Source organism: Cavia porcellus, unplaced genomic scaffold (assembly GCF_034190915.1).
Source record: "Cavia porcellus strain 051 isolate PalLab524CR breed Dunkin Hartley unplaced genomic scaffold, mCavPor4.1 scaffold_1, whole genome shotgun sequence".
Taxonomy (NCBI): Eukaryota; Metazoa; Chordata; class Mammalia; order Rodentia; family Caviidae; genus Cavia; species Cavia porcellus.
Genome location: NW_026947484.1, coordinates 164,133,225 through 164,150,975, shown reverse-complemented (window position 1 = coordinate 164,150,975; position 17,751 = coordinate 164,133,225).

The following is a 17,751-nucleotide window of genomic DNA, read 5'->3' as shown; positions in this document are numbered from 1 at the left end:
CGCAGGATAGTTCTCCTAAAGTAAACATCATCTGTTACTTGGCAAAGTCTTTGAACCACTCCCAAGATCTGTTCAGTTTCCTGCGTTTTTCACTCTAACCCCTTCCTTGTTTGAAAAAAACTAAATAAATACAGGCTTCCCAGAGACATCCCTGTCTCAGCCCCCAGAGTCTGGAACTCTGCGGAGGGTTTTGATACTTCTGGAGCCCTAAAATCACAGCACATATCTCATTTATTTTAAGCCTTCGCTGTACACTCATTTGGGATATTGAGGTTCTAGGCCAGGTCCCCAGTACCTTCCAAGTACATCACCTGACCTAGCAAAAGGGAGGACACATGATTTTTGTGTGGCTTTTGAAGTGGGGTGATTTGGGTCCAAGTCTTGGCTCACTGTAATTGTAGTAGGACCTATTTTAACACAAACAAGCACACATGTGCACACCCCTGGCTTTTGCCTTACAAATATGTCGGACAGCAGGTCTACCTTGCTCTTACCTTAATAAAGTAAATTTGTGACCAAAAACAACAACAACAACAAAAAAACTCCTGGTCGGTGAGCTGGTGATGCCAAGTTGAGGGAGAGGGCTGGGCGTGCTTGTGCCTAGAGCCTCAGGCCTCTGGCTGGTGCCTGCTCTTAGTTCTTCCTGCTTCCTTAGCTTGACAACCACCACCCTGCCCTGGCCACAGCCTGACCTCCACAGGGACAAGGACCCTACCCTGACAGAGCCTGGGGTGAGATGAGCTGAATCCAGGTCCCACTTTGAAGCCTGTGGGCCTAGAGAAGCCCCAAGCCCAGTACAGGTAGCCCATGGTGGCATCTCCAGGCTCAGGGGCACACACCTGGGTCCACTTGCAGCTTGCACACCAGCTTCCGAGTTGGCTTTCCTGGGTGCTCCTCAGGGCCCGAATCCGTCCCTCTGTGATTTCGCAGAAGTGCAGGATGTGCTTGGTAGGGAAGACATGGGGTGAGGGAGGCCCTTGAAGCCAGGGGTCCTGCAGCCATGACTGCCCGCATCCTGCTAAGTGGCAGGGGCTTGCTTTGCCTCTGCAAACACACAGGGAAAAAACACAGCCATCGGGGTCCTGTGCCAGAAGGAGAACCTGGGTGTCACTGTCAAAGTCCTGTGTGGAGGAGGGGCCCTGTGTTGTCCATGTCCCTGAGAACCACAAGAGTGCTGATGTCCCTACGAGTGATGGTGCCTGACCTCTCTGACCTGTGGGCCCCTGGTGTGGACTGGAGGACTTCTCGGGCAGGCAGAACTGTGATGCAGACTGGAGTGTGTGTGGGACATGTGTGGCCGCAGGCAGGTGCTGGGCTCTTGAGCACCTCTCGCCCTTGTCATGCTTTTATGTCTTGGTTTCTTCTTTCCTTTCTGCTTCCGGAGCTGAGCTGGTGCTGGACCCGTGGGAAAGCAAGCCAGACAAACATCACCAGCACGGTCTCTGGTTTCAGAGAACAGGGGAGGACTTGAGCACTGGGACCGGGAGGGAGGACAACTTTGGCCCCTTTCCCCATTCACTGCTTTCTGGTCAGCATCCAGCCCGAGTGCACCAGCCTGGCAGAGCTGTGTGGGAACAGCACATCACCCTCTGCAGTGCAGTGTCCATCCTCTGCGTGCCCAGGCATCTACACCGAGTCCCGCAGCCAGGTGATGTCTGCTGTCTCTAAGAGCACATGCACCCTGCTAGGTGGCCTATGGAAAAACTGAGGCAGACCCCCTCAGCTCCCAGTTCAGGTGGACCCCTCTGTATATTAAATGGTCAGTGGGTCCTGGGGTGAAGGGCAGGTCTCATGCTTGCCCTCTGCTGTTCCCAAGGGTGCAGGAATTTCCACCAAATAGCTTTTAGGATCAGGCTAATTAGGCCGCATCTTGTGAGGGCCAGTTTAAAATCTTCATGATTTCGCTTTGCAAGGTCGTGGGCAGCGTCCCAGGCGGGCTCTTCCCTCCACAGTGGCCCAGCGAGCCCAGAGGCTTTGGGCTACTGGCCCCATTGCCCCTGCCCAAACCAGGCTGGAGCTAGCGTCGCCCTGGCCCACTCACAAGGCCACGCCACCTCGGCCTGCAGGCAGGCATGGTCTCCAGGATGCCTGGTGGGTGGAGAGGGCGGATGTAGTGTGAGCAGGGCTCACCCACCTGAGAGGACAGTGGCTGGGCACCATCCAGGGTGCAGGGCCAGTAGGCCACAAGGGAGTCCCTGGCATCTGAGCTGTCTGTGGGGACAGCAGACACAGTGCATGTGCATGAGCATGGTGGGGAGTGAAAGGAAGGAGGGGTAGGATCCTGTGTGTCTGCAAAGGACGCGAATGCCAGGAGGCTGAGCTTTGGGTTTTGGGGTGGGGGCATGGCATTGTGGGGTACCCTGGCCACCTGACACCAAATCCCTGTGAGCACATGAGACACCAAGCCAACCCTCATGTGACGTCTTTGTTGGCATCTCTATCCAAATGGAACCTGCAGGTCCCTCTGTGTCCCCAGGGTCCCTTCTGGCCCACAGGCACAGTCGGCGTGTCAGATGAGGGGGTGAATGAATGCACCAGTGCTCCTAGGTCCCTCCTCCCCCAATGTTCATTGTTGCTATGCAGCGAACCCCAGAAGTGTTGACTTAAAGCCACTTTGGTCATTTCACACTCTTGGTGAAGAATCTGAGCTCTGCTGTGACTTGGTTCGGTCACCACGTGACCCAGAGACCAGGTCCACCCCCACCCCACCCCCGACGTGGAGAAGAGACCTTCTTGGTGGAAGGCTTCAGATCAGACCTTGTGTGACTCCAGGTCACTGCCGGTCCTGGAAGACTGTATTTCCTGACCTCTTAGCCACCATCCAGATTTCTTCCAATACCAGGTGTCCTGGTTTGGCAACTGGGCCCAGGAAACTATCTACCACACCCTCTCCCCCGGGTATGTGAGACCCCCTCAAACGTTCAGACTAGAAAAATTTCTTGGGGCACCTGGATTCGTGGATTAGAAGAGGATCAGCAGACTTTGGCTCATCCCCAGAGCCCATAGATTGCACCTTCCATGGCAGCCTCTTGGGGTTTGGCTCTCGATGGCTGTGAGCACGAGACTTCCCTGAGTCCTTGCCCTGAGCCATGTGTGTACCGTTGTCGTGGTGGTGGGGTTCATCTGCTCCCAGGCTGGTGGGGCTTGGGCTTTGCTCTGTCCCGACAGCCTGGAAGCACCCTGAGCTTCTGGCAGGGAGATCCTGACACCAGCTTTCAGCCCTGCTGTGGATGTCTGAGCGGGGGGGGGGGGGGGCTGGGTGGTCACCTGATATGTCCACTGAGGCATGGGGGTGTGGGTTAGCCTCTGTGTGCCTTCCTGGTACTCATGGGGGTGACGGCCCATATGTTGGTGCGCCCCATTCACCCAGCATGCTGGGCTCTATGGGGCTCTGCTTTTTGCCAGCTCCAGGGTAGCAGGCATAGAGGGGCCCATGTGAGCACTGGCTCCGAGGACAGGCATCCCTGCTTGTGCTCCACAAGTGATGACAAGCCACTTACTACACCAGGAGGACCATGGGTCAGGCGGGGGAGACCGAGGACCGCCTGTGATGGCAGAGGCTGAGTCCTCGAGGACTGCGGTGTGCTCACCCGGACAGGAGGAGCAGCGAGCGTTACCTGTGGATGAGCACAGAGTCACAGAGCTCAGGATGCCTCATAGCCAAAGATACAACTCTGAGTTGTCCCGTGGTCCTGTGTGGACGAGTGCAGATGGCTGCCCATTAATGTCATGGAGGGCAACACTGTGTGTGCGGGGACGCCAGGTCCACGGCAGTGCAGGAGTCCTGAGCACTGCGGGCGGTGACCACACCATCCTCTGAAGCTGGACGCTGGGTGCTGCCTTATGGCGGAGCCTGTGCCCAGGCATCACCCGTCCTCTTGGTCATTGCTCCACCTCTGGTGCCAGTGTGAGAGGACCCCATCTGCAGGCAGAGGGCTGCTGCCTCATGATGACCTCAGCGATCTGGCTGCCCCTAAGTGTCCACAGCACTGAGCACACACAGGTGACCATGGCGGGGCTTGCTGTGATGAGACAGGACTTGGTCTCTAGGGTGTGCTGACTGACAGGGCCGAAAGGACCCGGAGCGGCTGTGGGTGGAGCTCAGCCACTCAGGCTTCAAACCCGGGCTGGGGCAGGGGCCATTAAGCAGGGTATCCTCCACCCCCAGCCCCGGCTTCCGCACAATCCCGTCCCTCCCTTCTGTACCCCCACCCTGGGCTGGAAGGTTGGGCTCTGTGGACATATGGGCTGGCCTTTCTGTGCCTCAGTTTCCCCCATGTGTAAAATTGGGGTTGTACCACTTCCTGCCAGCTACACATGGTGGGACATGAACCAAGAATGGGAAATGCCTGGAACGGCATCTGGGCAGCAGCTGGTGATAAGCACTGCGACTCTTGTGGTGATTAAATAAATTATCGCTGCTGGAAAAATGACTACAGGAGCTCGGAGACACTTGCCCACCAGCGTCACCCATGTTAGGATTCACGGAGGCCACTGCAGGCATCCCTTGTCCTAGCCAGTGATGCCGCCCTGCAGCCCACTCCACGGGAACCAATGAAGTGGAAACGGCCCTGTGTCACCCAGGCCCTGTGCAGAGACTCTGGGACGTCACCTCAGGCCGCCAGAGGGAGATGTCTTTCTGTGATCCTTGCCTCCTGTGCCGTCTCAGTAGGGGCAGGAAGATGGAATTCCCCTCCACAGAGACTGGGAGGGTGTGGGGTCCAGCTGTGCAGTCACTCAGCAAACACTGCTCCAGTGGACCTGTGAGGCTCACTCAAGAGCAGGAGGGCCCCATTTGTGATAGGATTAGTGGTGGTTTCCGGATTCTCTGTCTTCTGGAGTTTCATGCGTGCTAATGATATTACCGTAATAATAGCAATAATGACCGAAAGGAGACCAGAAGAGGAACGCAGGGTTTCTCAAGGCAGCAGAATTCTGCCTTCGGAATGGCAGCTTCGCCGTGGGCCCCGGGGTGCAGCTCGCACCTGCTGGTGGGCAGAAGGAATCCGGTCTCTCTCAGGCACCCATGCACCTGCCACCTTTCCTCTGCTAAACCAGCCCGCGCCTGGCCTTGGGTGCTGGCCAGAGGCTGAGAGGCCAAGCTGGCAGCAGGTAGGACAGAGGGCTCCCCGGACAAGCCTGTCCCCTTGGGTCTCAGTCCTGGAACAAAATGTCCCCTCGATACCTGTTTTCCCCTGGATTTGCACTCTACATGGAGGGAGGGACACACCCTCAGGGCACTGTCCTGAGAAGGGCTGTGGGTGGCAGGAGCAACCTGTGGGACGCCCTCTCCTGCGCCACTGCCCAGTGCTTTCCTGATGGTCCTGGCCCTGGAATATTTAGCGGTTTTCTTCTAACTGCGTAGCCTCGCACTGAAACGGAGCCTGCAGGGAACGTGCGTTGGAGGATCAGGTCTGGGAGCTGGCCCTGGGCTGCTGGGTGACAAGATTCAGACAGGACTGAGCCCCACTGAGAGCACCTCAGGGCCCAACCATGCCCAAACGACAGGTGACACGGGCAAAATGGAAGACCTCCAGCTTTGCTGGGACCCTCAGGGATTCTGTGCATTACAGGGTCAGGGCAGAGGACTGGAATTTGTGAACAAAGAATAGGCCTCAAACTTAGTGGATTGCTGGAGATCGCAGGGATCACTCATGGAGGGACCCGATATACTGAGGGAGTCACGTTGCCTCTCTTCCTCCTGCTTCTCTTCTTCCTCCTCTCCTCCTCTTCCTCACCACTGTCATCCTCCTCTTCTCCTCCCCACTTCTCTTTCCTTTTCTTCCTTTTCTTCTTTTGGCATTTTGAGATAAAGTCTCACTGTGGGGTTCAGGCTGGTCTCTAGCTTGCTGCAATCCTCCTGCCTCAGCCTCCCTAGTGCTGGGATTACAGGAGTACTCGTAGCTTCTTGGAGCCTCAGTTTCCTTGCCCAGGAAATGAGGACAATCATCCTCCCCCACTCACTGTCACGCCAAGGAGACCAGGAGGCCCAGCGGACCTGACCTTCACCCCGTGGCTGTCCCCCGAGCTTCAGGGCTGTGTCCATCTCGGGGCGAAGCACTTCTCTGTCGAGTGTCACCTGTTTCTCCCACTGGGGCTGAAGAGACCAAGAAAGCTCGTTCTTACAGGGCAATGCCCTTGGAGTCACAGCTGTCGCTCAGGCCCCTGAGCTCCGGCTGGGCTGAGTCATACCCTTCAAATGTTTCCCTGGTGCTCAGGGAGCAGGGACTGTGCGAGGGCCACACTGGCCCGGGAGCTGGTGGCCAGGCTGTTTGTTGCTGCTGGGTTGTTTGTTTTAAAGTCTCCACATCCTGTTACACAGCTGGCGCATAAAACTGAGCTTCGCTGTGGGATTTTTGCCGACTTTATTCACTAGCGGGGTGGCGAGGAGCTGAACAGAGGTCAGTGCCTTTCTTTGCTTGGGTTTTACGAAGAGAGCTCAAGCTGTCCTGGCCTTCAACTAGCTGGTGTAAAAAGGAGCTTGAAAACAAAACAAACAAACAAACAAACAAAAGGCAAAGAGCGCCCTGACCCACACGGCCGGCTGCCTGCGGGATAAACTCATTTTTGTTTTGCTTGAAAAATAATAACCATCATGTAAGTGTTTATGTGTTTTCATTTCGCAAGGCAGCTTTGGCAGTGGGAGTAGGGGTAGGAAAAATGACTAGAGCCAGAAACTCGGCAGCTGCCACAGCTGCAAAACATTGACTCGGCTTCGAGAGACGGAGAGAGAGAGGGAGAGACAGAGACAGAGAGAGACGGAGAGACAGAGGAAGAGAGACCGAGAGAGAAGGAGACAGAAAGACAGAGAGAGAGAGAGAGAGAGAGAGAGAGAGAGAGAGAGAGAGAGAGAAGGACAGAGAGAGACAGAGAGAGACAGAGAGAGATGGGGGGCAGGGAGCCAGAGGAAGAGACAAGAGGACCTCAGGGGACTGCCTCTGGCCCGCAGGGGGCTCCAGTCCCTTTCCCAGTGTCCTTCCAGCCTTCTCAGAGCTGCTTCATGGGGTGGATGTGTGGAGACTTCCCGCTGCTTTTGGGAGACATGATTCTTGCTTATGAAAGCTGAGTGAGAAAATCCAGACGAGGAGAGAGAAGGGGTTCTAGAGGGTTAGGCTCCAGCAGAGACCAAGCCCTGCATGTGCAGTCTTGGGGAGTCAGACCCGGCACCCTCGGGGCAGGAAGGCCCGCCCAAGCCTGAAGTCAAGGGTGCGAGATGCTGTCTGGACAGAGAGGTTTAGTCCAGGTGCTCGGTGCAGTGTGGCTCCCAGCATTTACTAGATGATGGAGATCCTGTGAGGGGGCCTTTGTGTCACCCCATTTTATAGATGGGAACACTGAGAGGCTGAGTCACCCACCAAAGGTTGCTCAGCATCTTGAACAAAGCCATGATGCAAATCCCGGTAGTCTGATGTCAGCCCTCCACCTGACCACAGTGACCTGTCCACTCCTTGTCCCGCTGAGACCTCGGGCTGCAGGACCCTGCTCTTTCCAGCTCATTGTGATGGCCCGTTCTTGGCATTAAGTGTCAAATGTCATTCTGGGAACTTTCCACGTGGGGCTCTGGGGTCTGGCTGGGGTCTGTGATCTCAGGAACCACTTTCGGGGGCAGCGTCTCAGAGACAGGCCCCGCGGCCCCGCATCGAGGCAGAAGGTCAGTGAACATTTGTCTCATTCAGTGGAGCTTGCCGGCCTTTGTGACCCAAGCGTGGCCGCTCTGGTTGGCTCCCCAAGAAAGTTTCAGTGCAGTTTCTAATGAAACTTTGTTCCCTATAGAGATGATGTCAGTGGGGGACACTGCAGCAGCCCAGAGTGTGTCCCGGAGCCCCGAACTCACTGGCTCTGTGTTTTTTCCCCTCGTGACAGGGGTGATAACCACTGTCTGTGGAGCGATCCTGTGGAGCACGTGGAGTGAGTCTCCTGAGGGTGGATGAGACCCACGGTTTGCATGAAAAGATGTATCCCAGTAAAGCTCACATTGTCATTCATTTGCTCAGAAATCTCCCCACTTCCGCACACTCCTCCCACCGACCCGGCCAGGTCCTGTGGCAGCTCTGGAGAGCTCTCTCCTGGGGATCTTTGCTTTGTACTGTCCTGGCTGCCTTGGTGTCCTGAACTAATTCAAAGTATTTCCCTTTCCCAGTCCTTCTGACTTTGTGGAGGAGTCAGAAGTCACCCAGTGCTGGACCCAGCGACTGAGGTGGATGAGGACAGTCCACTTTAGCAGCTGTCTTTCCATTGGATGGCACTCCAGAGTGGCACTTAGTGGAGTTTTGATCCCACTCTCTAAAGACCCTCAGGAAGAGGACTCCAGAGCTCTGTGGGGGGTGGCGGTGCATCTGGGGAAGCCTTCGATGGGGCTTTTCCTATGGTGCACACACCACATAGCTAGGTCTCCTCAGGCGTCCTGTGCTCAGTGAGGCGATGTCGTGACTGGCTGGAGGGTGATGTGTCCAGTCTGCTGCTCCTCTCAGACTCCGAAGGTTCCCCGCTGCCTGTTGCGTGGGTGGCCTCTGTCCCTCCCAAGGGAGCTGGTCTCCAGGTTCTGGCTCTGTCTCCCATCCCTGTGGGCACCCAGACCCATCCTGGCATGTGCTCAGGGCAGAGCAGAGGGCACGGAACCCTGTAGTCAGTCTGTGGCTGTGGCCCAGCATGACATCCACAGGGGGCAGTGTCCCTCCTTCTATGGAGGACTCGGTTTCCCATACCCACTCGTTTGTCAGACGCTGACCCTGACCTTTGAACCTCCCCTGCTTGCCTGGGCTGTCAGGAAACTTAGACCTTGTGATGAAGTCGGGTCCCTTACGCAGGGTGGTCAAGGCAGGGCCAGCTGCCTGTCCTGGGGCCTCTGCCACCCTCCTAACAGTGTCGTGCTGCCATGGAGCTGCATTTCCAACCATGAAGAAGGCCCCTGGCTTCTGGGACTTCCCCGGTGAGGGGCCCTTGGGGTAGGGGTGACGAGCAGCTCAGTGAAGGAAGGGCACGATCCCACCCGGTTCACGCTGTGACAGTGACCCGAGTGTGAAAGCGAGGCTTCCCTGGTATCCGTTAGATGCGGGAACGCAGCTCCACAGTGTTTTCACAAATCATCCTGGACAATAGATCCATAACTCTGCTATTAAAAATAACAGAAAATGGGTTGCATGGAATAAGTTTTCTCTAGAGGAATAAAATCTGTAACTCTGGTGTTGGGCCCGGAGCTGCTTCTCTGCTCAGGACTGTGATGGAGCTGCAGAGGCAGCTGCAGAGGGGCTGGCTCCCTGTGAGCCCCATCTCAAGTCAGCCTCGCAGACAGGGTCTTTCTCTACAGCTCGACCTGTCTTGTCTTGGGCTGTGACCACGGGCCTGGTCTCCCCTCCCTCTGCCTAGCCAATGGTCACTGGAATAAGCGTCTGAGTGTGACCTCCATCCAGAACTGGACTGGGGACCCCAGGGGAAAGCCGCCCCCCAGATTCATGAGCCTCATGGCATCCAGGAGCACACCCAGTGCTGACACCTTAGGCACCTTGGGGCCTCCACACCCACATTGCAGTTGACCCTCAGGACGCAGTGTCAGAGCTTGGGCTTCAGGATGAGGTAGCCAGGGCCAGATTCTTCCTCCACTGTGGTGTTACCGAACGGCTTACCTTCTGCAATGCTGTCTGCAGAAAGGGGGCATGACACTGAGTCTATAGGATGGTGGGAAGGCTGAAATGAAATCCTGTGTGCAAGGAGCCAGCCCAGCATCGTGGTCCTCCTGGTGAGTCAACACAACGCACCAGGGACAGAGCACACAGTCGGGGTCACGGAGGTCAGCCTGGGGCACAGGTCTGCTCCCTGGCCCCTCACTCTCTGGTGTTTTTCCCCTGCTTAGCTTCCTGTGAATGACGATCTTTGCTCCTTCTCATTCTCTGCCTCGATGCTCCCACTTTGGAGCCAGCACCAGGGACTGAACCCCAAAAATCGTGAACCAAAGTAATCTTTGCCGTTTAAGCTGTGGGTGTCGGCTCTTACATCAGCAACAGAGAGCAGACTAGTACAATAAAAACATGGCACTGCAATATAAAAATAAATTCATTATTTTTATTATTTTGGAACGAACAGAGAAGGACTCAGCTACTAATGAGCTACTAGGGTTTCCAGATTACCATTACTGGAACCCTGCACCACCTGTCCACCTGTCCACTAAGGATTTCTTTGTACCCACACTGCTTCCCTGGATCTGTGATGGTGAGGGACAGAAGTAGCCAGGCCACACATACCAAAGAACCTCTGCGTCACAGGGCTCGTGGGCACTGTGACGGCAGAGTAGGGACTCCGACTTATCTACATTCTGATTCTGAAGCCTGAAATACGCTGTGTCACATGGCAAAAGGGGCCTGACATGTGGGATTAAGGTTCTTGAGAGGGGACCGTGACCCAGAATTATCTGGGTGGCCCAATGTCCACAGAAGCATCCTTATAAGTGGGAAGCAGGAGTGGCAGAATCAGATGATGAGGGGAATCCTGGGTCAGAGCTGGATGTGGCCGTGAGCTAAGGGAAGTGAGCAGCCTCTAGAACTGCAAAAGGCAAGGAACAGATGCCGCTGTAGCTCTCCCCCTGGGGACAGCCCTGATGACCCATCTCAAACGCTGACCTCCAGAGCTGGAGTGATGGATAGGCCGCCAGGCTGGTGCTCACTGCTGTGGCAGCCATGGGAAACCAGGGTGGGCCCTAAGCGGTGTCTTCCTACTGAGCAGCAGAGCATTTCCAGATTATGATCCTCGTCAGGATGCTGTTGCTGGGTTGCAGGGTGCTGTGTGCACTTGAGGTGCTGGGGCGCAGCCCCCACGTCAGACCTTCTCTGTTCTTCATGGGGAGGAGCTCTTTGCATCTTTTCTTCAGTTACAATCAGGATTCCAAATAAATCCCTCTAGCCCAGGGGTTCTCAGAGCCCTGTCTGGAAAGTTACAGGGCCATGAAAACTCTCACAGTGACAACACCTAATGTCCTCGCAGGTCTAGAGCTCAGAGTTCAGTGAGACTGAAATTCCAGACAGCATGCAGCAGCCAAGAAGGAAACAACTCTGCAGCCCCACCTCGCTCTTCAGACTGAATTCTGAGACCACCGTCAGCACAGTTTCCCGGGTTCCTGCCGGGTTTCCCTACTCCTCTCCCCACGGAAGCCCTCGCCACCCTCGTTTTCTGAGGCATCCCCGCCCTGCCTCCCGCTCCTAAACTGGAGTAAAGGAAGCCTGAGCGCAGCTGCCTCGATGCAGAGCAAATCTGCGTCTCTTTGGAACTCTGTGGACCAAACACACATACCATCTGTGTGCAGGGCCTTTCATGCGTACGCACATGCACATATGCACACACACGTGCATGCACACATGCACAGGTTCTGAGGAAGACCAGAAAAGGACAGAACCACTTCTGGACCTTGGAACCAGAGTCCGTGTGACGTGGGCCGGGCCTGTGGGTACGGCTTATGAGGTAATGTGTATTCTCTGAGAACCACGGTTGTATTTTGGACTGCTCCCTCCACAGCTCCACAGTGTTTTCACAAATCATCTTGGACAATAGATCCGTAACTCTGCTATTAAAAATAACAGAAAATGGGTTGCATGGAATAAGTTTTCTCTAGAGGAATAAAATCTGTAGAAGCATTAGCCACAAGCATCTCACTGTTTATACAAACAAAACGAAGCAAACTGTAGCCAGAGTCAGCTGGCTCAGTCTCGGAGGGGCTCTTCTGTAGCTGTGTGTCACCATTTGGGGCGCCCACTCTCAGGGTGACCTCCGTGTCATGGTGGCTGAAGCCAGTATCACCAGAGGACTCCCAGTTTAAGCTAGCCTTCGTATTTTGTAGTGAGGAGGACAGACAAATGAGGAGACATGTCTGTTTCTAGATTCTGGTCTTCAAAGATGTTGGGGTTGGATGGTCTCCTTGTATCTTCCTAATGTAGTGTTTAGGTTGGAAGGGGGGAAATATTTCGTGTTGACAGAGATCGGCCAGATGTGCTCTGGAGTCAGGCATGCATGTCACCCTCCTGGTGTGTAGAACCATCTCTCGGCCAAAGCCAGGTCTGAAGTCACCCACCACCTGGAGGCAGCCCAGCAGTCTGCTGTGGAAGTGACGTGAGGGTGTTACTGCTGCTGTCCGCCCCATCCTCACTGTGTTCTTTAGGGTTCCCTTGGGGTTCGATGCTCATGGAGCTCTCACAAAGTCTGGGCAAGGCTGGGTTTCATGCTCACAGATTCCGGAGGAACTTCAAGGTAGCTATGAAATCGCAGTTATTGCAGCACAAGCTCTGCAAGCAGACATTTAACTGGCGTAGAACAGCAGTTCTGATCATTGGAGTCAAAACCTTCCAAATACACCCACTTTGGTGACAGGAAGAAGGTGGCCAGAAACGAGGGTCAAGTGGCACTCATATCAGCACTTCTAGTTAAGTTTCTAGGTGACAGCTCAGGAGACGATGGTTCCTGTGGTCACAGATCTACAAGCCTGAAGGCGCTATGCTTGTATGCTTGTGTTACAAGTGAGACAGGCCCAGTGTCCTTGTGTGAGGGATGTAGGAAACTTGGGACCTGAGAGGACATCTGTGCCTCATCCCCCGGCTCTCACATTCCCTTCCTTGATGAGAGCTACCCATTTACTTTTTTCAAAATAATTGGGAAATTTAGGCTATTATGTCAAATCTCACACTTAAAATATGGCTCAGATTTATTAAATGACTATATGTTCACCATCTGTGTACTTCAGAGGGTCAAATATGGTTGCTGGGCAGCCATTCTGAAGCCTGCGAACTCAGTGGCTCCTGAGGAGACTCCTTCTTCTCTCCACCAAGAGACTCCTTTCCCAGCAGGCCCTGTGGTATCTTTTTAGCAAAAGAACATGACTGATTTTGGGACACTGGGTAGCTCTCAACTCTGTCGTTTACAGTGCAGTTCACAGGACACGGCTCACCTGCCCATGTCACCCAAATAATATTTGTTCAGAAATCACTTGTGCGTAGTCTGAATTCTCAATTGAATTCTCAAGAAGGCATTATGAGGTACAGATTCTTATGTGTGTAGAGATGGAGACATGGAGTTTGCCAATTTTAAGGAACCTGCTTGAGATCATAAAGCTGATCGGCGGTAGAGATTCAGGTCAGATCTTTTGACTTTTAGTTTGGATTTTCACTGTGCTAGTAGTTCTTAAAATAGACGAGGAGCTGTAAGCCATTAAAATTACCATCACACCATCACCAACAACATCCTTTTCCTTCAACCTTGGCCTCTTCCTAGCAAGCCTTGAAACACAGGATTTACAAATAGAATCTGACCTGGTGCATTCCTGAATCTTCGGAGTTTTCACTTTTCTTCTGAAGGGAAGAGAGACTTGAGGAGCAGAAACGGCAAACTGGCATTTCAATTTCCTTTGCTTGTTGTCTCCCTTCCCCTCCCGTCCCCTTCCTCACTTTCCCCTCTCCTTTTCCTCCTCTCCTCATTTTCTTCCCTTCACTTTTCTTCTTTGAAGAACCAGATGTGGTACCAGATGTTGGTGTGTAGCCCATGCCTCTAATCCCAGCACTCTGGGAGACTGAGGCAGAAGACTCACAACTTCCATCCCAGGCTGGGTAATTTAGCAACTTAATAAGGCCCTGTCTCAAACTAAAAAATAGTATTAATTTTAAAAGGGCTGGGGATACAGCTCAGTGGGAAGGCCCTGGGTTTAATCCCCAGTACCTTAAGAGAACAAGCAAAATCCCCCAGGTTCCTGAGATATAGCTGGCTAAAATAAGGCACACGTTTTATGTGCAAAAGTCAATAAACTTGGACACATGAAAGCCATCAGCATGTTCTGGAGAATGTGCACACCCATTATCCGTCTCCTCATGCCCTTGGGAATCCATCCCCATCTCTCCAGCCTTGTCCCCAAGTGACAATGGGTCTGCTTTCCTTCACTACACATTTGTTTGCATTCCTGTGTGTTTTATATAAATGGAGTCACGCAGGATGGACTTTTTTTGACCTGGCTTCTTCCTCTCCTCTCGCTGAGTTGGTACCCGTCCACCCTGGTGTGTATGTTGCTGGTCATTCTCTGGATGGCAGATCCACCTTCCACAACATGGAGGTACTGTGGTCTTTTGATTCCTTTCCCCTGAGGAGAGATTTGGTTGTTCCAGGTTGAGGCCCTTATAAATACAGCCACCACAGCCACTCATGTGTATCTTCCTGTGGATGTGTGGTCTCATCTCCCTGTGGGAGAAGCCAGGCAGTGGCCCGGCTGTCCCTATGGGAGAAATGGGCTCAGTTTTCCAACTACCAGTGTGTTTCCCACAGGGACCCTCTCTCCTGCCCACAGCGGTGTGGGAGAGGCCCAGCATCTCTTCACCTCGGCAGTCCTTTCTAGTTAACATGTAGGCAGCATTAGCTTCTGGTTTCAATTTGAAATTCAAGTGACCAGTGATGCTGAACACTTTCTAAAGCACCTATTTGCCGTCTGGGTCTCTGGTGATCTCTCTCTCTCTCTGCATTGGTGAGGACTGAACCTAGGACCCTGAGAATGAGGACGAGTGCTGTGCCTCAGGGCTACATTTGAAGCCCATGTTTGCTGCTTTTTTTTTTTTTATCGGTACCAGGGATCGAACTCATGACTGCCTGTTTGCAAGTCAGGTGCTTACACTGCTGAGCTAAATCCCCAGCCCCATTTTTGCTGCTTTTTTTTTTTTTTTTCTTGTACCGGGAATTGAACTCACGGACGCCTGCTTGCAAGACAGGTACTTATGCCACTGAGCTAAATCCCCAGCCCCACTTTTTCATTGTTTTTATTGAGCTTTGGATTTCCTTTACATGTTGTGGGTCCAAGTCCGGCCTCATACCTGGCCAGTGTTCTTTGCTTCTCTGTATTTAACGTGTCCTTTAACTCTCTAGGCAGTGTCTTATGACCCACAAGTAACTTCAATTTTGATAAAGTCAACTTTAGCTACTTCCTCTTTTACAGATTATACTTTTAGTGCTTTTGATTAAGAAATATTGCCTATTCCAAGGAGAAAAGAAGGCTTTTACTTTCTCTACACGACTTTTTTCCATGGTTTTACATAATTTTTAAATTACACATTGAGCATTCTTTACTGTTTGGCATGTGTGGTTCAGATTTTGGAGTTTTCTAGATTTTGGAATATTTCTGTAGACCTACGGGTCAGATGTTCCTAATCCTTAACTTTTAGGGGATTTGGATTTTGGAGAACTTCAAGTTTTGGATTTTCATATGAGGGCTTTCAATCTGTAGCTTTCCTTATCTTGCAATGTATTTTCTAATTTTTCCTTGTGAAATTATTCTTTGATACTAGGATTATCAAATGTTGATTATCTCCCAAATGTATATGGATCTACATACTTTTTATTATTGATCTCTAGTATAATTGACGTGTGGTTAGAGAGTACACTCTATGATCTCAGGCTTTTGAAATTTATTGAGATTTATTTTAATGGCTAACGTATGGTCCATCCTGTGACGTTTCTGTAAATGTTAAAGGGCGACACACATTCTGCAGTGGCTGGATAGAGTGTTCTACGCACATCTTTGATGGTATTGTTCGTTCACATCCAATGTATCTTTGTTGATTTTCTGGATTCTTTATCAGTTACTAAGAGAGAGACATATTTATTTAAGTCTCCATATATAATTGCTCATTTCTGGTCTTCCTTTAATTTTGTCAACTAATGCTTTCTATGTATTTGCAAGCTCTAGCTTTTGTATAGACATACAAAATTTAAGATTTATAGGTGCTCTTTTTAAAAAATTTTTGGTACCAGGGATCGAACTCATGACCTTGTGCTTGCTGGGCAGGTGCTGATGCCACTGAGCTAAATCCCCCAGCCCTGGGTGTGCTTGATGAAGTAACTTTTTGTTGTTGTTTCAGTGCTGGGGATTGAAGTGAAGGCCTTGCACATTCTTGGCCGGCCCCCTCCCACTGAGCCCCGACCCAGCCCAAACTGGCTTTTTAAATGACACACCATCTGCTTTGTCTGATGAAAGCAGAGCCACACCAGGTTTTTATAATGTCTGCTTGTGTGTGACACATCGTTTTCTAGTATTTTAACTTTTGTCCTTATGTCCCTCGGGTACGCATCTCCTGAGTGCAGCATACAGGGGATTTTACTATCTGTCCTCACCCTCTCTGCCACAGAGAATTTTCCTTCAGGCTTACAACAGGAATTCCATTATAAGTATATTAATTATTTTGCTGGGGTCTGAATCCAAAGGTGAGTTACCACTGAGCTACATCCCCAGCCCTTTTTTATTTTTTATTTTGAGGTATGGTTTCAGTAGCTTATCCAGGCTGGCTTTGAACCTGCAATCTGCCTGCCTCGGCCTCCTGAGTATCTGGCTCCCAGGCATGTGCCACCCCACCTGGCCAACATTTCCATTGCGTCTTAAAGCTGTAACTTCGACCTGGTTGCCTCAGATTTCTCATGCCAAGAGCCCAAGCAGAGGTCACCATCCTGGTGGGAGCTTGTGGCCCTGACTCTCCTGAGCAGTGAGTCCATTTCTGCTTCAAGCATGGCATGGCCATTGGAACTCTAGATGGCTTCCCTACAACTCACCCATAAAACCTCTTTCCCCACCACAAACATCATCCAGTAGTGGTCTCCTAAGTGATACAGGCCAAAGCAAGGCTTTGCCCACCATGCACCGTAACCAGGCCTGTGGAAGTGGTCATTCTCTCCTGTCCTTGCTGACATAGGCACGTCCTCCCTGAGAGTCTGGCCCTTCATTTAGGCCACCCGTTCAGGGATCCGGTCCCACCCTAGAGTCAGGAAGGTATCATCGACTTTCGTTCTCAAGGAAGCTGCCCTCTACCCGCCAGTCGTCCATCCTGAGTCCCGTGGGCAGACTGGTTTGGATACTGCTGCCTGAGTGTCCATGTCTCGTCCCTGGGAGACTGTGTCCGTACTCAGCTCCCCGCCCTCAGCCAGGCTACCCTGGCTGCCCTTACCGCTCATCATGATAATCGAGGGCATGTTCCTTCTGCTGAGCGCTTCCAGACGGCCTCATCTCAGTCATTATCACCCTCATTACCATCAGCTCTGGCCTGCAGAGGAGCCAGGACTGAGCCTCCCTCGGAGGGATGCTGGTGTCCTTCTGGGATGTGCCCCCTTTCCACACCTGTCTCTCAATTCCGGTTCCTTCTCTCTGTATTTATTGCCAGGACCCCACAGAACAGATGGCAGCATCTTGCTGTTTTGGCTGGCGGTACCCATTTTTGACCTGTATGAGCTCTGACTTCTCCTCCACCACCACAACCGCCACCCCAGAGTCCTCACCATTCTGTCCTCCAGCTGTGATGAGACCGTGTTAGCTGCGTTTCTGGAGCAGTGTCTCTATGCCGCCTCTATCTAGAGCTGAGCCATGCAGCACACTGGTCATCTAGTGTAGTTTAGTGGTGCAGTGCTGTGGACCCTCCCCACGTCCTCCTGCGTGCTGGGCAGGTGCTCTGCGGCCTCCTGCACTCCCACCCCAATGTGCCGCTCATCTGTGTCCGCTATTTGTATTTCAGGGGTTTGTAATTACCTTGCATTTGTGTTAGCCTTATTTTCTGTGTTCTTTACCAATTCAGCCCAAACCGTGGCCTCAGAAGAGAAAGCCTCTCTCAGACACAAACCCACCTGGCGGCTTTCAGCCGACCGTGACTTCTCACCCATCTGAGGGCCTGGGACCTGGCCTGGCCTCGGCTCGTTCTCCCTCACAGTTTCAGCCCCTCCTGGAGCCTGCCCTCACTGCTGCCATGAGGTCTCCATCCC